The sequence below is a fragment of the Onychomys torridus genome, chromosome 9 (genome assembly GCF_903995425.1).
Source record: "Onychomys torridus chromosome 9, mOncTor1.1, whole genome shotgun sequence".
In the NCBI taxonomy this organism is placed as follows: Eukaryota; Metazoa; Chordata; class Mammalia; order Rodentia; family Cricetidae; genus Onychomys; species Onychomys torridus.
Window position 1 is genome coordinate 92,029,910 of NC_050451.1, and position 19,598 is coordinate 92,049,507.

Below are 19,598 nucleotides of genomic sequence, written 5' to 3' on the forward strand. Positions count from 1 at the left end.
CCAAATTTATTATAGCTTTCAATAAACTGTCCCCTGTATACACAGTCTGTGCTGGCACACTTGTTTATGTGACTTGGAGAATAAAAATATCATTATTTAATTCTGAAAGATAACATGGTATATTAGTGCATTTTATGTTTAAATATGCTTATTCCAACATATATAAGAGTAAGAAGATAAACCTGCCAACATTTGTTCTTTTATTCAAAGAGTTAGCTGCAATACAGTTTTGCTTGTGATATTACAAGATTTTAGCATGAGCAATAAAATGTAAGGCAGAATGATAAGGAACTTGCCAATGGAATTTGTTCACAGATACTGGTTTACTTGCAATATCCCCAAGCATTGAATGTGCCTATAATCCTGCATTTTTGGCCACTTTTACATTTTATTGTAGGCAAATATGGCCTAATCCTCCTGAGTAGACAAAATGGCTCAACAATAAATGAGACAGGATTGTCCAGCCATGACAACAAACAACACTTCACAAGAAAGTTTCTTTGCTCATTAGATCCTCACTTTCAATAACACATGGATCGTGTCTGAATATAAATGTTTCCCTAGACATTTGATAAGGTCTAAAGAACAAAACTATCTTTAAAAATCAGACTTAGAGACCATGTACGTGTTTAAAGTTTTGATGTGTTTGGGGCAGGGTTGTCTGTTGAAGGAAATTATTGAGTCTTTGACTACATATTAATGTGTTTCATCTCCCTTAGTTATATTCTATATGACTTGAATGACTCAACAACCTAAAATTCATTAAAGTACACAAGAAATACACTATAAAGGAGTCATAAGAAAATCATTAAAATAAACAAGCACATAGAAGCTGTATGCAAGATCACAGAATCTAGGTGGAATTTCTATAATGTGTTCAAGAGAGCCATCTTTATGTATCATGTAAACAATGCAACTTTTGTCTCTTGATTTATGGGAAAACAAGGGAAGAAAATCTTGGATGCTTGTTGTCAATGCATAGCCTACAAGTCACCCGCTGTAAATTTACTTTGTAATAGTGTAATTAGCTGCCACATGGCCAGATTTGCTAAATGCTCTTCCTCCTGTTGGAAGCTTGACAATTGAATGCCACAGAATATCAATACCAATCTTTTACAGCCCCTTGCCAGAGGAGCCTCAGGATATGTTGAGCTGGCGAGGTAACTGCATTAGAGAATTGAGTTTGTTCTTTTTCAGAAGACAAATATACTATCTTTGAAGCCACTTACACAGGGAAAAAGCATCTTTAAATACTAGTGTACAACACCAAATAGAACTTGTTAATAATAGGAGTAACTTGGCATTGAAAAATATAAGGGACCTTTAGACTCAGAAAATAAATGGTATCTAAGAACAGCAAACCCTTTACAGATGCTGTGCCTAGAGAAACAAGTGTGTGGGAGTGTGCAGTTAACAGTCAAACAATACAGAGTGTTGTCATAGGTAGTGATAGCAGTGAGATAAAGGCTGATATGTTTGGAATTTTCTTGGTTGAGTGTGGATGTGCCTAGAGCTTGGGAAAACACTGTGTTATGCAGTTGAGGCAAGATGAAAGTTGAAAGATTGGTTGCCACAAAAATAAGAAACAAACAGTAGCAGCTTGTTTGAATGATGCTAATAACTGAAGTTTACACTTTTTTGAGAAAAAAATGCTTATATGAAAAATCTGATTTACTTGGTTATTTTTAATGAAACACCGAAACTTGACTATACATTAATATACAACATTTTTAATGGGCCAGAGAGATTGCTCAGTGGTTAACAGTAATTGTTGCTCTTTCAGAAGGCCAAGGCTTTGTTGCCAGTACCCATATGGTAGCTTACAACTGTCTGTAACTCCAGTTCCAAATGATCTGACACCCTCTTCTGACCTTTGTGGCACCAAGCACACATATAGTGTGAAAGCATAAATGCAGGCAAAACACTCATACATGTACAATAAAGTAAATCAATCTAAAGTATTTTAAAGATTTTTCAACATATCTATCATGACATTGTGTATTTACATATTAAAATAAGAAGCCCGTGTGTGTGTGTGTGTGTGTGTGTGTGTGTATGTGTGTGTGTGTGTGTGTGTGTGTGTGAGAGAGAGAGAGAGAGAGAGAGAGAGAGAGAGAGGGGGGGGAGAGGGAGAAAGGAAGAGAGGGAGAGTTTGAAACTAGGGACTCATGCATGCGAGGCAAGTGCTTTGCCCATAGGCAAGGCAATAAAAGTTGTGAATATTTAAGAAATCAGTAAGTATCCACTTTAACAAAAAAGAGGTATAGCTGGGCATAATTTCAGAATGAATTCTACTTTATGTCAAATTGAATAGATTCAGTCTATGTATGAAATGTATGAAAATTACACATTTATCTTTAGCCATGATGGCTGTGAGGTGAACCTTAAGCTATAGTGCCTATTGGTAGCTGTTAGAAAGCTGTGCGTGTCTCACTCCCTTTCTGACTTCTCTTTCTTTCCTTCAGTTTTTCCAGAACTTGTGAGTTGCCACTTTAAAGCCCCACAAAGGGCAGCAGTACCCAGGGATTCACTGCAGTAGCACTGGGATAGTCTTAGAGCGATGGCATCCACAACTGGCTGTCTCTTCCATCGAATGTGTGATGGCTACAGCTTGGCATAGAACTCTGACATTGTGCTGTTGTAGAAGTGACAAAACATGGTCTTTTGTGAACATATGTCTCCTGCTTATCTGAAGGTTTTAGGTTTGGAGGGCATGTTTCTTTTTAATTTCCTTTACTAGTATGCTCTGTGTGTGTGTGTGTGTGTGTGTGTGTGTGTGTGTGTGTGTGTGTATGTGTGTTTGTCTGAGCCTTTTTGTATACTTGAAGACAAGAAGTCACTTAAAGTGTCTTATTCAGTTTCTTCTGCACCTTATTCTTTGAGACATCTCTCACTGTATCTGGAACTCATGGACTACATAATTTAGCTGGCCATCAAGCCCCAGGAATCCTCTCCATCTTCCCAGTGTTAGGCTTAAAAGCATCAGCCCTAATTCCTAGCCCTTTACATAGATGTCAGGGATCCAAACTCAGGTCCTCATGTTATTTTAGTAAAAACTTTACTGACTAAGCTCTCACCTCCAAAGCCCTTAAGAAATGATTAAAAAAAAAAATCACACAAGTAGGCAGGCTGTAGCGATGGCTCAATAGTTAAGAACACTTACAGCCCTTGCAGAGGACCATGGTTCTGTTCTCAACATATACATGACTTTTCATAACCTCTTATAAATGCAGTTCCAGGGAATCCAGTACCCTCTTCTGGCCTCTGCTGGATCCTGCATTCACATAATGCACATAAATTCATCCAGGCAAAACACATACACATAAATTAAGTAAATAAATCTTTTAAATAGAATAGCTAGGTTGTTTCTACTATGAGTACATTTACGTACAAGCTATATGGACATTTGAATAGTTCATCAAAGTATCTAATATGTATAATTTTTATATTCTGAGCCCTTAACCGTGTTTTGTTATCTTCTGAGGATCTTGGAATTTTTAACATACAAATGAAAAAAAAAGAAAGGAGAAAGCAGGTATAGAAATCAAACTCACCATTTAACTTCCAGACAAGGAAGTAACACACTTCATTTCCATTAGATAGAGGAGAGTTGAGGAATATTGGGATGTATAACTTTCAGCTTGACAATGATTTCTCCAACAACAACTAGACACTTAAAGAAGAAGAATGAACCTCTGATAAACTATTAGCTCTTTTTATGAAACACTCAAAATGTAAATTTATTCTTTATTATTTAAAATGAAATTGCAAATCCAGTTAATTCACATTTAATAATCAAAGTATAATAAGATCAGAGCAAAAATGATCCCAAATAGAAACCTAGCCTTTGAACAACTTAGCATCTAAACCAGTAGTAGCTCTCAGGCTTCCTAATGTGGTGACCACTTTAATACCGTTCCTCATGTTGTGGAATTTCATAACTGTTAACTTTGTCACTGATATGAATCATAATGTAAATATCTGATAAGCAGGGTATCTGATATGTGATCCCTGAAAAAGGATCATTTGACCACCACCACCCCAAAGTGGTTCTGCTCATGGCTTGAAAACCACTGATCTAAAGGAAGATGGCATATGTAACAGGTGTGCTTTTCAAGGCAGCACAGAAGAATGAAAAGAGAAAATAAAACATTGCATAACTCACTTTGATTGGGTTCAATAATTGAATTCACTCCAGACTTTCAAGATACCAAAAGCTAATTCCTGTCCAGTATCTTTGAATCACAAAATAATTTGCTTCTTCATCTACAAATTGGTCTACAGATAGTATGCAAGGCACAAATGCATAACCATTGTCCAATAAATCTCCACATTTTGTGAATCAATATTAACTTAGAGGCATTTTAAATGATGCTAGATCTAAGCTAGTGAGATAATTTCCCTCATTCTTGCACTGACCAAAATTTATCAGATGATTCTGAGTCACTCAATGGCTTCATATGAGTAAGTTGGAAGTGAATTCTTTAAAAACCAAGAACATGGGCTTATCCAAATCTTTACTTCCAGCTACTATATATATAGAGATTGCTCTTTCATGACGAGGAGGATTGAAATCACAACCTTGTTCACATTAGCTTTATATAGATGTTTGTTGAAATGGATTGAGTAGTGTCTATGGAATCTTTGTTGAAGGGGTAGGATACAGCAAGTGTGGGTACCACAGGGATGTGTTTGAGACTCTAGCTCCACAATCTTCTTTAATGTGCTGGAGGAAAACGCAGATCTCAAAACATGCTCATAAAAATTTAAAACCATCCTGGCTTGGGAGGAGAACCAAACACCAGGGACATCAGAAATATAATCCAAACAAGTTAGAACTGTCTACATAAAAAGAAACTTGGCCTTCAAAAATGTAAATGATTACACGCAATAAATAAATAGATAAATAAATAAATAAATAAATAAATAGGTTTTTCCCAGGAAAGGGAATAAAAGAATTCTGAAGTCCAAGGATGATAATAATTTACAAATTAGATGTGTGTTTAATTTGAGATAGCTGTAAACAGAGTCAGAGCTGTTTTGGCCTGTGGTTAGACAGCTTTGTATAATAAATTGGCTAGCAAATTAGGCAGTTTTCTTTGTGGGACAGTGAAGATTTTGTAAGTTTGAGTATCCTAATTTTAATAAGTGTGATTAGAAATAAGAGCTGAAATAAATTTGAAAAGGAAACCAGCATATGAACATGGATAAAAATAGTTAATAAGGCGAGGTAGTGGTGGTGCATGCCTTTAATCCCAGTACTTGGGAGGCAGAGGCAGGCAGATCTAAGTGAGTTCAAGGCCAGCCTGGTCTATAAAGTGAGTTCCAGGATAGTCAGAACTGTTATACAGTGAAACTCTGTCTCAAACAAAACAAAACAAAACAAAACCAAAAAAAAAAAAAAAGAAAGAAAGATTTCTATAGCATATATATTATTATATTATTAAAGTACTGGTGCATTGCATTAAGTGTTCAAGATACTGCCCATATTGCCTGATTTCATTCTCAGAATCACCTTCCAGATGAATATTTTCCTTATTTATCAATGATGGGATATCCCAAGGGTTCACAGTATCTGCTTGCCAATCTAGCCTGCCAATCTCAAATTACCTGCTAAATTCCACATTTGAAGAAGACGAAATTAGACTTCATTGTTACCTAAGAATGTCAGAAAATATCTTCTTCATCCAGTCTTCACATGTACTGCATGGTAGGAGGCATATTGTAAAAGGGATTTATTGGTACAAGATAATACCCACTTGCCTTAGACAGAGGATCTCCCCATGCTCTGGTCCACATTATTAAAATAATATTTAAGTGTATCCACCCCATTTTTCCTGCTTCTCATCTCAAATGTAAACAGTCTCTCTTTTATCTTGTCATTAATGACTTGCAGAGAATGGAGCATAAAGTGTGTGCTCCAACATCAAACCAGCGTTCTTATCCCTCTCCGTTGGCTGTACAATCCTGCGGAGATGGGTTTTTAAAGGTGCATTGTTCCTCAATGAAAGAAGTTAATATCATCTGTCTCAGAGCCGCTTACAAGGGTGAAATGTGACATTGTTTGGGACATAGTGAGTGACTGGAGAAACAGAATTAATGACCGAGTAATGAGAATCATACATAGACCCACTGACATCAGTGCTTCCACTTGGGAGAAATATTACTCCTGTCTTGTGCAGTCTGGTAATTATGTTGTCCAAGTTATTTTCTAAACAAGAATCTATTGTCACAAAAGGCTTCCTTTGCTTAAAATTGACTAATTACTGCCCCCCCCCACACACACACACAAAAAGAGACATCAGTCTTCTCCAGGAAAGATCCTCTTGATAGGTTGTCCAGTTCCAAAGGCCAGCCCAAAATACATACACATACAAGCAACCTTAAATGGACTCAATAGACTGTATTTATAAATAAATGTGTGTATGCAAAAAATCACAAAGAATAATCTTTAAATATACATATACGTGTGTGTGTGTGTGTGTGTGTGTGTGTGTGTGTGTGTGTGTGTGAACTAAAGAAGTCATGAATTTGAGATTGAGTTGGGGGAGGGTCCCAGGAGTTGGAAGAGGGAAGGGAGGGAGGAAACGAAATATAAAATGTATGAAACTCTGAAAGTTATAAATACAAAATCCTAGAGTAGTTTAGTTGCACTTAGATGGACATAAAGCTCTTAATATAAAATTAAGGTCCCTGTCTTTCATATTGTAGCATCTTTAGACCTACCTTTACTCAACTGTTCTTACCTGTCTTTCTTCAAAATGCTGTACTCTCTCTTTCCTGGGTTAGCAATAGGTCTCCTCTTCCCTTAATTTGCTCAAGTAACTCCCAGTTAGCAAGGAATCCTTCTAAGACCCTTCTTTCTGGCTGGGCTATATTTCTTTCCTTTGACATCTGTCCATTTTTCCATTATAACATTTATTACAGAATTCATCTTTGTAATGTGTGTCTTTCTGACCATCCTGTGAAATTCATGATAGGGTAGTATGGAAGCGATGTAAATGCTGTACATATATGAGATTCTCAAAAAATAAAACTAAAAGTAAAAATATGAGAATGATGATACTTATCACAATATTCTATAAACATCTGTTAATCTTGATACCTCCTTCCATTCATTGAGAATCAATCCATTCCTTACCTGCAAGATTTTACTTCACAGATATCTCTCATATCACCTACTTGTAAAAATCTGTATAACTATCACCAGGTGGTTTGATTACAATCATTCTTCTCTTTATCTCCCACATAATATTATTACTCTTCCTTCCTTATAGTTCCCCTCTTTACACATCCTAATATGTTTTCCCTACTGCCCTTGGATGACATGCAACCTGAGATTCTCCCACCCTTTTCTAATTCACCTTGCCACAGGCTTAGACCCTTTAGTGTCAGGTTTTTCTTGAAAGTCTTTCTGTGGTGTACTTTGTTTGTCATGTTATGTTCTCTATCCCCAGAACATTCTTTACTCTCTCTTTGCCTTTGAACAATGATTCATTCTTTAAGTTCTTAGTTCAAGCTATATTTCTCCTATAACATGATTTCTAGCTCCAAAGACTAGGGTAAATCTCTTCAATATGCGCTCTTATAATTCCAGGTAGTAGTGCTCCTGACATCATTTAGCACACTAGCAATTTTACATTTGATTGTCTGATTATTCTATTAATATCTGTTATATTCAAATGGCCATAAGCTCAGTAAGTGTGGAGATTGTTTGCTCTGGGTTTATTCTGATGCTGTGAGCTTATCTCAATATCTGCTAAAGAAAAACCCACTGAATGAAATTAGGAAGAGAACATAGGAAGGAGGGAGGGGGCAAAGAAGAAGGGGGAACTTTGTTCTGTTTTCTGTTTAGTACCTAGTACAAGGACTTAGATATAGAAAGTTAAGCACTGTTTTTTATTATGAGGACCTTAGTATCATAATGAATTGTGAAGATTAGAATTGGAAAATCAAATTTATTGTGCTGTTCCAGACATACTGCTGAACATGCTGAGCTGTGCATTTTATAACAGTTCTGATTGAGGGGACTATGTTAGTATTAGTGAATGCAATCCTAGTGGCAGAGCTTAAGCTCTCACTTCCTCCTCTTCCCCCTGACATATTATCCATTACTTAAATTAACCACTCAGGATTTATGTCAACCTTTCAGAAAGTGAACTCATTGTGTAGAAAATGTATCTGAGAAGATAGAGTAACTGTTTAACATCCCACCAAGATTCAGAACCACTGTCATTTAAGAAAGAAAACACACACTGATAGGAAAAGTGACTGATGTCTGTGGAGGTAAACTGAAGACCTGAATAAAGGTCTCCACTAGATCCAAAGAAGTGGGAGAACTTCTAGAAGTTCTGGTTTTGACTCAAACATGGGTAGTACCAGAAGACTGTAGTTATCTGAAGGCATGGGTAGAACCAGAGCCTTCAGAGGTTCACGGCACCCCTTGTCAGTCCATGTTGGCTTCATCAGGAGTCTCAGTCCCCTGCGTGTATAATTCCACCAGACATCTTACAACATGGCTGTTGGCTTTCCAGTAAGTTGTGGCAAAAGAAAAAGAAAAAGAAAAAGAAACTGAATAGGGAGTCATGCTCCTTTTTGTAACATTATTTCAAGTGCAAAACTCTCAGTCCTTTTTGCTCTCCTCCCCTGTCCTTTAGGACAGCTCTTTCTCAAAAGCTCTACTTTCTAGAAGGAAAGCAAGAAATAACTTGTTTATAAACTTTTCAACCATAACAATACATCTTGTGTTTTGTTTTCAGAAACACTACAAGAATGTCATTGTGTGTGCTAACTCACCTTTTAAAAATTAACAAGCAAAAAAAATCCGAGCTAAAAAATAACGTCAAGCATTTTAGCTTCTCACATTATACAATGACTACGTGAAAGTTAGGCTGGTACCCCATTGGAATGATTGAATGCCTCTTCTGAAATCTGAGTGCATTATGAACATTCACATCCATGGTAACAAAAGTTTATGCTAAACATTTAAATTTCAAGATTTATTTCAGTTGTCTATTGTACCCTACTAGAGATAATTCTAATAAAGTGAATTGGAACAAAAATCAGTAGATTTGTTTTCAAAATAATTGCATTTGTTCTCAAAATAATTACTCTAAAAGACAAATTTTTCTAATTTACAAAAGTGAAATTTAAATATGAAGAAATTTCTTATAGGTTGCTACTTAGACTTAAAAAGAAAATTATTAAAGGGGTTTTTAATACAATGGTGTTGTAGAATTTTTATATGAACTCATTTGAACTTAAATCTATAAATGACAGGATTCATTTATATTTCTGGAAATTATATTGGTGTACTTTAACTGGATTTGTCAGAAATAAGGTATGTACAGACTTGTAGAAGGACAGATCAAAGTCAGGCTCCACTAGAGTGGGACAGGAAGTACTAGACAGCAGAAGAGGACTGGGAACAAAAGGGGAGCTAATCGGAGGCAGACAGTGTGTGTTAAGAAAAGGGATACGTTAGGGTTGGGGAAGCACACAGGTCAGACCTGAAACAGATAATGAGAGTAGATTATAGATGAAGACAGATGAGACTTTGTCTATTGTTCTGAGAAATTTTAGTCTAGATCTATTGGCTCAAGTGCCACTAATTGCTTTTATCTCACTTCTCCCCACTCAATTAAGTTCTAATTACTAATCTTTATTCATTGAGCAAGCAATATTTTATTAAGTATTTATTCCACATTGTAGGCTTTTTGAAAGTCAAAGACTCTAAAAACCTTCTGGATTGCTGGTTTCAAACTCTTAATACTAAAGTGCTGGGTTACACCTTAAAATCTTGTCTTTTTATTGTTTGAAGATTTCAAACATGCATACAATGTGCGTTTGTCAGATTTTCTCCCCCATTGCCTCTCTCTAGCTCCTTCCTTTATCACTTCCACCGCTCCCTCCTCCCACTCCACGCACTCTGTCTTTAAACGCACTGAGGCTATTCAGTTTGTATATCAAGCCTTACAGATACAATGGCAGATGAAATAGTCTCAGGGCTTTGGGTAGCTTGTTGTTTGTGAAAGTAATACTGCTCATGCTTACAGATGTGGAAAGTAGGCAGGACACAGGTAAAGAACCACAGCAGGAGGGTAGTAGAAGTTCTCTGATCTTAAGTCATACCACTGTTCAACAACCCTGAAAATTGTTTCACTGCAGATGTTAAATTCACATTTGCTTTTTTGGTGCTTTTATTTATTCTCACCATCTCAAATACAAATAAATTATTATTATTATCATTATTATTATTATTATTATTATTTAATAATAATGATAAATAATAATACTGATGTCTCCAAAATTAAGAGCTAGTTCTTGTACTTGGAATCAACTTTTGGGTACCTAGTATCCTTCTCCAACCTTAATTGAATTGTGGTCTCTGTCCAATGCACCAATGCATTAATATATTACTTGGAGTAAAAGAAAAAGTCTCCATTATAGTCTGTGCTCTTCTACCTGATCCCTTATGTCCATTCCATTGCCTGACTGGATCTCCTCTTAAAATCCTGGTCACCTCTGACAGACAGACATGTTTTTATCTTAATCTTAACCACATTTTTTCTTCTTTCCTATAACCTTGGATCCTTTCCATGAAGACACTGAGTAGAGTTGTTTTTGTACTTCCCACAATTCTCTCTCAAACTTCTCTGAGCATTCTGATCTAAATTACAATTCTGTCCAACTGACAACCAACTTTCATTCATCCTATAGAGCTTAACAAAACACCACACACACACACACACACACACACACACACACACACACACACACGCACACACATTCAGCTCTTTCTTCTTTGAAGTACAGCTTCTTCAGAGTAGAGGTCTTGGCCTTTCCAACTGTACCTTTTGGAAAGAGTAGCACCTGGCAAGTCACTGCGGGCAGTTATGTTTATTGACAAGTGACTCTTTGTCTTTCCTATTTGTGTCAATTAATGCATTAAGGAAAACACAGACTTCTTCTTGGACTAATTTAGCCAAGAGTGAGCCCAAATTTAAATTCTCTACATCTCTCCTATTGTTTTACATCTATCTGTAGTTTATGGTTATTAGCCTGTCTGTAGTGCAACAGTTGTGCATGTCTGTCTGATGTCTATCTATTCCTGTATCTGTTATCTATGTGTATGTCTGTATCCCTATCAAAGAGCTTTGCTCTGTATTTTGAATACCATAGGAATCATGGCATGGAAAAGGTTGGAGGGATCAGAAATCTTTAACAGAGCTTTATAAGGGAAAAAGGTACTGACCCTGAATAGTAAACAATGCCACACAGATGTCATCAACCTACACCCACATGATGCTTCCAAAATATATGTTGGATAGTCATTTTAAAGTTTCTTCCAAACTATTTATTGCTTTCAGAAAATGATTACCATAACATATACATAAATCATTTTGGGCCAGGGACATGGAAAAGTACATAATTTAGGATTAAAACTATGTGTTAGCTTAGGCTATAAAAGCTGATTACATGAGAAATCCAAGGAGAGTAAAATTGCTCTTTTAAAGGCTGCTTAAACTTAAATATGATGAGTCCACAGAAGGACTATCTCAGATGACATCAAGGTCTATGGTTAACTTTGTCATGAGGTCTGTCAAAAAGCCAGTCTTTGAGGACATTAAGAGATACTTCTACAAAATGGCTAAGTACACCTTCTCTTGTTCTCTCAGCTAGTTCTCTTGGGTCCAACCCATAACTGCACTTTCTGCCTCTAACCTTGTTCTTCTAAGAAACTCTCCTTTCATCTACATTTTCTCCTGTCCTATGGTTCTATGGCTCTGACTCAACCAAATACTTTTTCATCCTGATGTACAAAACAGAACAAACAAACAAAAACAGTTTCATTTTCCTTGTCATGCTTTAAGCCATTAATCTCTTTCTTTCTGTCCCTGGCTAACTACCCCATAGATCTTTGGAGGGAGAAGGATGTCTCCATTTCATGGCTCTGCTTCCTTCTTGCTGGCTATTCCTTCATTCTGGCTCCTGTCATCATCTTGCTACTAATCTTAGTCTCCCAGGGTCACAATGTCATTGCAAATCCTGGAGACTGACCCTGTGATTATACCTGGATACTGCAGTGTTGCTTTCCCTGATCCTTGGTGGTCAACCACAATCTTCACAGTAACTAATGAGACCTGACTTTCATATTGTAAATGAAAGGATGCCATGGAAATTCTTCAAGGGCTCATTCTTCTTGGCTTCTGTCTTTCTGGCCCTCTGCCCTCTCCTGCTTTCTAGTTCCTGGGTCACTTTTTTATTCTGTTAATGCAGGTGTTGCTCAAACAGCCATTGTTGGTCTTTGCCATATCCTTATCTACTATTTCATGACGTCACATATCCACATGCTTTCAGATCTGACGTCTATCCTCTATTACTGGCACACATTCCAGCAGTCTAAGTACTTCCCTCCAGACACTCAAAAAGCTCCTTAAGTTCAAATATTTTCAAAACATATTCCATTATATATGGCGATATTTTATTTGTGCTGAAATGTGGTGATATTTTATTTGTATGTTAACAAATAAAGTTTGCCTGGAGATCAGAGGACACAGATAGCCAGCCATAAACAGAAGTCAGGCGGTGGTAGTACACACCCTTAATCTGATCACATGGCAAGAAGAGTCTTTGTGCATTCAAGGACACAGCCAAGCGTAGTGACACACACCTTTAATCCCAGTACCAACCACAGAGACCTGGAGGTCTGTATAGACAGGCAGTGATGAAGAAGTGATGTGGCTGGGCTAAGAGCCAATGAGAAGGCAGAACAGCAAGGCAATAAAGGCGCAGGTTAGACAGGAAGAAGCTGGTTTACTTGAGAAGCCACGGCCCTGTGGTGAGCTAAGGTTAGTTGCTGGCTAAAAGTTAGTTGGTGGCTATTCCTGTCTCTCTGATCTCTGCAGCTTTCACCCCTGTATTTGGCTCTGTTTTTGTTTTTTGTTGTTTTTTTTTTTAATTTATTAAAAGTGTTTAGTGTTAGGATTCTGCACACGTGCAGCTCAGGGTCCTGCGTCTTACACCTTACCACCATGTGGTCGAGGCGGACCTCCATCTCTCTCTGCACTCTCTGTTCTCTCTCTGATCTGCTCCCCACCCTTCTGCCAAGCCTGACTCCTCTCCTATCCCCTATTTCTTTCTAATTATAATTTTGGTAGTCGTAGCTGTGGATTGTGACTTTTCCGACAGTTACCAGTGCATCAACCAACATCATTTTACTATCATTTAGAAATTCGTCTACAATTGTAGTTTCAATAAGTGTGTTCTTGTTATGATTCTGTCTCCCTTAAAAACTCTATTAGATAGCTTTGGACAGATTTCACCATTTTAAGATTCTAAACATATAGAAAGGGCTTTCTCTACCACATGTTAGAAATCAAGGAATGGTCCATCCTCCCCAAAATAGATGCACACAAACACACAAACACACACACTCATATATAAAATCGTCACTCACAATCACATATAAATTTACACACACTCACACACATTCATACACACACATACTTAACACTCACCCACACTAACATACATACACATTCACACACTAATTCTGTACACTCACACGCACACTCGAACACTAACATATTTATACACTCTTACACAGTCATACATTCATACTCACAAACATACAGATTAACAAAAACTAACGCACACACAAACAACCATGTAACACTTACACACATAACTCACTCACAAACACCCAATAACAAGTAAAATAATTTTTAAGTACAGAAAAAACAAAAGGCAAACAAGTTTAAATCCACTTTCAATTTTGTTATGAATAAAACAAGCTTATAGGCATGCCATAAAATAAACAGGTACTGACATGGGAAACAGAGGAGGCCTGTAAAGAAAGCAGGTAATACATGTTAGAACAGTACGAGAAGTGTTTTTTACATTTTATTTTATTTTTTAAACAAAACAATGAGGCTACTTGAAGGCAGTTGACAAAAACCAATGATTCCCTTGCAATGGTGTCCAATATTCTAAAGCAATGTTTCCTGTAACTTTCCTGCTTCTCCAGGTGAGAATAAAAGATAATAGTGACAGATTTACCAGATTCTGTCAGCTAATACCTGTGGGTGGTTTCCCCTTTCTTTTCTACAGTATCACAGCATCACATAGTGCTTTCCATTATTCCAGGTACGAAGCTCTGAAATATGACTCTCTAATTGGATTTGACTAAACCTGACCCTAATTTTCAAAACAAAAACATGGTTAGCCAAGGCCAACAGGAATAGTTGCAGTTTGTATGCCAGTGGTGACTGTAACAAAATTAAAAAAAATTTTTTTTTTACTTAGTTGAATGTGTGTATCAAACTTCTAAGCAATGAAAGGCTCTTGTTCAAATAAGAAGAAGCTGAATAATCTGAGCAGATTTTAGCCGATCCTGGAGCTGACACTCTGAAGTGATGGAGCACAGCAGCAAGGCAGGGAGTGGGATCTGGATGAAATTTTTTTCTCGGGTCTTTGGTGATGGACTTCGCTGCAGGAGGAAAATGAATGGTCTCAATATAGAAGGCTCTGGAGCTTCTTTGACTTCTGGTGCGGGGAAAGCTGCTGCATCCACATTTTCTACTCCTTTTCCTCAGCATAATGTGAGGCAGAGGGTCAGGGGACACACTTGTGGCCTCTAATGGCCAGATAATGGACCACAATAAAAGTTATGTGTCCCCAGCTGGAGGTGAAAACATATAGTGGTTGACAAAATCCATTACCCAACTATTAGAACCCAGAATGAAGGGAGACAATTATTAAATCAAAGGGGAGTGAATTCACTTTAACTTATTCAAGAAAAAAATTTTGCTTATCTGGTATGCACTTTCTTACCTTTATATTTAAATAATAATACCAATTATAGCTGTAGTTAATGTTCATATTGAACACTTACAATACACTAATTGGCTTCATGGAGAGTAGGGTCTCTAGGATAAAAACCTGGCTTCAGTATTTATTTGGAGGAAATTAACCCCTTCAAGTCTCTGTGTTTAGATATGTAAATGATTGTAGTTGGTTACAAGTACATGTGGTTATTGAGTGTGACATATATTCTACCTGAGGTAAATGGGAGTATTGTTGCTACCATGCCGTCATTGCTGACATTCATCTGTAGTGCCACATTCAGGTTTCTGATTAGTCTTTTTCAATGAATAAAGAGGATGAAGTATGGTTAAGAATCAAGAGGATCATTGGTAGACTTAAAAGAATACATTGGCTTAATAAAAGAGATTTTAAAATATTTTATGTATTCTTTTTTAATTTTTTAATTTATTATATTTGTGTTTTAATTTTACACATCAGCCATGGGTTCCCCTGTCCTCTCTCCTCTCGCCCCTGCCTCCACCTCCCCTCCAGCCCCTCCCCTCCATTCCCATCTCCTCCAGGGCCAAGACTCCCCTGGGGATTCAGTTCAAACTGGTGGATTCAGTACAGGTATTCTTAGAGAGAAAGCATATTAAATTCAGTGGTAGGGAGGTTGGCAGGTTCTGGGAGGTGTTAGTGGAGGGAAAGAATATTATTAAAATATATTGTATAAAATTAGAAAACATACATTTTTTATACTTTTGAGGGGTAAAATAACCCATTATCTTAAAATCATCCTAGTATGAAGATTCTAAATGTCCCTGGTAAACTAAATTTCATGTGTTATTTCACTTATCAAGCAAGACAGGGTGATTATTGAGCAAAAGTATTTTTAAATCATACCTTTTAATTTGAATGATCTTTCTAAAGTTTAGAAAAAATCAAATATGAAGCTGGCACATGCATAACAAACACCTTGTCTATTTTTCATTGATTCTTGAAAGAAATCTGTTTTCAAGACACATTTGAGAGAGACAGAACAAACTCAGTCACAAAAGGGGAAGCTGAAGTTTGAATGTCTTGGCAATAGTTGCTTAGTGGTCAATAAAAACATTTTTAGCCATTTCACTTGGCCTCTGGAGACCCCTGTAATCTGTGTTAATATTTCCATTTACATAATAGTATTGTGATATCCATATCTCTTTTTGCCAGAGCACAGTCAAAAAGAATATGCATTTTCCCTCTCCAAGTAAGTATCAGTTGCAAATAACTTCTTAGTTAGAGATGGGACTTTCCCCTTCTCTGTGCTGGGATTTTGTCTAGCTTGAACTTATGGCAAGTCTTGGGCATGCTGTCACCATCTCTGTGAGTTCATATGTGCATCAGTAATGCTGTAGCTAGACGACAGTATTTCCTTGGTGTCATCCACCCCATCTGCTCTTACAATATTTCTACATCCTCTTCCACCTAGATTCTCTGAGCCTAGGTAGGGTGATAAAGATATCTCATTTAGAACTGAATGCTCCAAAGTCTTACTTTTTGCACATTGTCCAGTTGTAAGTCTTTATGTTAAGTTTCATCTACCACAAGAAGCTTCTATGATGAGGGCTTAGTGATGCAGTGATCAAGGGGTACAGCAATATGCCATAGGAGTCATTTTATTGTGATGTTCCTTTAGCAGAATAACAGATGTAGGTTTTCCTCTAGGGCCTATGACCTATCTAGTCTCAAGTGCTTGGCCACTTTAGCAGTGTCAGGGATGGGTTCTAGCTCATGGGGGTGGGCCTAATTTAATCAGAAAGTGGTTGGTTACTCCCATAACACCTGTGCTGCTGTTGTGCAGGTATATTTTGCAGGGAAGTCACTGTTGAAGGTTGCAAGGTACATAGCTGGGTGATATCAATGACTATTTTTCTCTTTTGGTAGCATGCAGAGCACCTTCAACAGAGTCATATGACTTACAAATGATCTTATAGCTTACAAGATGGTAAGGAAAGCAGAATATAAACAAATGGAAAATAGAATTATTAGCAAGCAAAAGCATTAGCAAAACCCAAGACAAAATAGTACTGCAAACATTCTGATGGAACATTAACCATGATACATAGCAGATATATACCCTTCTGGAGACTGAAGAATAAAATGTGCTTTAGAGCCCCCCAAAGACATGAGAGCAGGTGAGCTGATCCTGCCCCTTACTGCGTGCAGTACTCAGGAGAGTGGCCCTGCACCTTGCCTGGACAGTGCAGTAGAGCTGACCCTGGCTGTATGAATGTGGGAGAGCCAGCCCTGAGGACCTGAGAATGAATGGGAGAGCTGGCCACGCCTCCTTCCTGGGCAGCATGGAAGAGCTATACATGGAGGGGTGGGTGTGGGAGAGCTGGCTCCACCCTTGCTGGCTGCAGCACTCACTTGGGAAAACAGGCTCATGAACCTCACCTTAGCAGCAGAGTGGAGCTGACCCTGGAGAGGTAAGCATGGGAGAATCCACCCTGAATGCATGAGAGTAAGAGAGATGGCCTGGCCCCTTGCTGACCACACCCTTCATCAGTACAGTGCTGGAGAGGAGGCTCTGGTGGCTTGGGTGTGGGAGAGCTGGCCCTGATGTGTTCAGGAGAGCTGGTCCTAGCCATTGCCAGCTGCCTCATACAGGAGAACTGTCCCCACCAGTCTCCTGGACAAAGCAGGAGAGCTGGCCCTAGTGGTGCAAATGAAGGAGAGTGGGTGGGCTGACCAACTCAGCTACCACTCAAGCCCAGATCCATGTCTTTGGGATGACTCCAACATCTACTCAATCTAAGAATTGCTGAAGTGTGTGAAGGGGCTGGTCCTGCAGATCCAAATCTGCAGAATCTCCAAACCCAAGACAAAACAGGATATTCAGTGAGGATCCGGTATTGATAATGTAGCAGAAGTCACAGATCTCAAACCAGACCAAGGACTCATTGCAATGAACATTTACAAGTAAAGTTGTTTTGGACATACCACAGTTACCATGGCAAGATTCTTTTTTTTCTTTCTTTTTTTATTCTTATTTTTATTTTTTTTTGTTTCCTTTTCACAGAAAGGCAAGAGCAGAGGGTAGATATGAAGCGATGAGGAGACAAGTGAGCTTATGGTGCATGAAGTGAAATACACAAAGAATTCATAAAACATTTTTTTAAATGTACTTTAGAGAAGTGATCCTTGAGGTAATGCTTGAGAAATGGAGCAAAGAATGTCCAGGCTGAGCAGTAAGAGCTTTGAGGTCCAGGAATGTCATAATAAGTCAATATGAAACATGGGGAAAACAGAAAAACAATTTTTTAAAAACAGCTAAAACCCAGGAATCTAGGTGGAATGAGAAATGGGATAAAATACAAAAGAAAAAAGAAAGTGATAAGAAATAGACAGAACTGGACAGGTATTTAGTCATGAAGAACCTTTTATGTCATTTTATGAAGTTCTCTTTTAAAGATGGAATTTGTCAAAGGATTTTAATCAGAGGATGACAGAATCAAATTAGGATTTTAAGAAGACTATTCTGGCTTCAGTAAGGAAGATGGATTGGCTCAAGCTAGAACAGAGACACAGGGAGTGGTTAAGTGACGTCACTGGTCTGCACAAACTGTGATATGGCAAGGCCAGACATCGAAAAAGGAAATGAATGAAACTTTCAGTATATGCATGCTGAGCACCCACCAGGTGACAGACTACAGGCCAAGTGCTGGAGTATTATGTCATGTAGTTGACTTAAAATTATACAAAGAAACTACGCAAGAGCCCAGGTGAAACTAGTTGAACTTAGCAGGTTATGTTTTAAAAGGGTGAAGGTATAAAGTTGGGAGGGGAACTATGGAGGGAAGCTAAGGAAGTAGAGGTGGAAATGGGAGCTCATATGACCATATTTAACTGTATGTGTGTGTTAGATTCTCAAAGAATAAAATAGGACCTGCTACATATTTGAATCTAGGAGCAAAGGAAAGAGAAGATCCTAGAAATCCATATGCAGTCAATGGTGACACCATAACATGAAATGCTGACCACTCATTGATGGTCCCAGTGGATCACACACAAAGGAAAACATAAAAGTATGAGGAGGATTCATCGAGACAATGTGTTTCAATGAGAGGGAGAAACAAGAGGGAAATAGGCAGTGAAAGTGACTAAACTTCATTGTATAAATGTATGAAACTGATAAACAACAAAAAAATCGAGGTTCTTAAAAAGTAGGTACTAAAGGACCAATAAATCCCTGCACTCTTCTATATGTAAATAAAAGCCTGAAGTATGATTATGCAAAGGAAGCTTTCAGAAACAAATTCTGTTTGTATTATTTATAATTTTCAAAGATAACACATGGACAATAGTATAGGTGTGTATGATCATTAACAGATAATTTGACAGCTTTTCATCTTGTCTCTCCTTGGCAGAGTCAGTCGTATCTTCCAATGTGTGGTTTAATTGAATTTGACCCTAAGATTTGATAATTCCAATTCCCTATAGCTCAATAATTGGGTCTCATGTGTGATGTGGGCATGTTGCACTGGACAGCTCACAGCTGATGCTCATAGGGATGGACTACATTCGAATGTCCAAATGTTCTGTTTTTTCCTGATTTGAACATGACTGCAAAGTTATATTTTTAGTTAAATTTCTATATATAAATCCAACAACAGAAGTCAATAATAATTGCCCCCTCCCTCTCTATTTATATGTTCACAGAGAGATAAGCACTATTAGCCCCTTACTAATATCAATAATTACATTCTGGGTAGCTAGTTCATCTACTTTTAGTATTACTATTTAAT